The following is a 1,211-nucleotide window of genomic DNA, read 5'->3' on the forward strand; positions in this document are numbered from 1 at the left end:
AAGGAAGACCAAAGTGTGGATCCTTCGATCCTTCTTTGAAGTGGGAACAAAATATTCATGGAAGGTGTTACAGAGACAAAGTTTGGAGCAGAGATTGAAGGAATGACCATCCAGAGACTGCCCCACCTGGGGTTCCATCCCGTAAACCACCACTAATTCCCGACAATATTGCAGATGCCAACAAGATTTTGCTGACAGGAGCCTGATATAGCTGTCTCCTGAGATGCTCTGCCAGTGCCTGACTACTACAGAAGTGGATGCTCACAGTCATCCATTAGACAGAACACAGGGTCCCCAATGAAGGAGCTGGAGAAAGTACCCAAGGAGCTGATGGGGTTTGCAGCCCTATAATAGGAACAATATGAATGAACCAGTACCCCAAGAGCTCCCTGGGACTAAACCACCAATCAAAGAAAACACGTGGATAGACTCATGGCTCTAGCTGCATATGTAGCTGAGGATGGCCTAGTCTGTCATCAATGGGAGGAGAGGCCCTTGGTCTTGTGAAGTTTCTATGCCCCAGTATAGGGGAATGCCAGGGCCAAGAAGCAGGAGTGGGTGGGTTGGGTAGCATGGGGTGGGGGGATAGGAGATTTTCGTGGAGGAAAATGGGAAAGGGGAAAACATTTGAAATGTAAATAAGAAAATATCTAATAAAAAAGAAAGAGTAATTAAAATTTAAAAAAAGAAACCCTGGTGTTCATTTTTATTTGGTTAATGTGGCCATATATATGTGATTTTGCAGAATCACACAGAGAAATTGCACGCTTCACTGAAGAGAAAAACACAGGAGCAACATGCCCCAGTCCTACAGCATGCCATATCATGACCCCAGCAAGGAATTTATCTGAAAGGGATGGTGACATCACATGACTACATGAATCTCCCGGAGCAGTCCTATGGCCATGACTTGGAAAGTGAGGTGGGGGAATCTCTGTGATTGTCTGCATGGCCCTGTTGAGAAAAAGTCTGTGTTTGGTCATATGAAATTCAGACCACGTTTACTCAGAGCAAAGTAATTATCAAATAAATAAATATAAATAAAGAATAATAATAATAATAATAATAATAATAATAATAATAATAATAAAAACATGTAGACCTCTCAGCTTCTCCCAAATCATGCCTCCTGGATGCTCCCATGCTCTTGCCTTGATGATAACGGACTGAACTTCTGAACCTGTAAGCCAGCCTCAATTAAATGTTGTCCT

Source organism: Mus pahari, chromosome 18 (assembly GCF_900095145.1).
Source record: "Mus pahari chromosome 18, PAHARI_EIJ_v1.1, whole genome shotgun sequence".
NCBI classification, from domain to species: domain Eukaryota; kingdom Metazoa; phylum Chordata; class Mammalia; order Rodentia; family Muridae; genus Mus; species Mus pahari.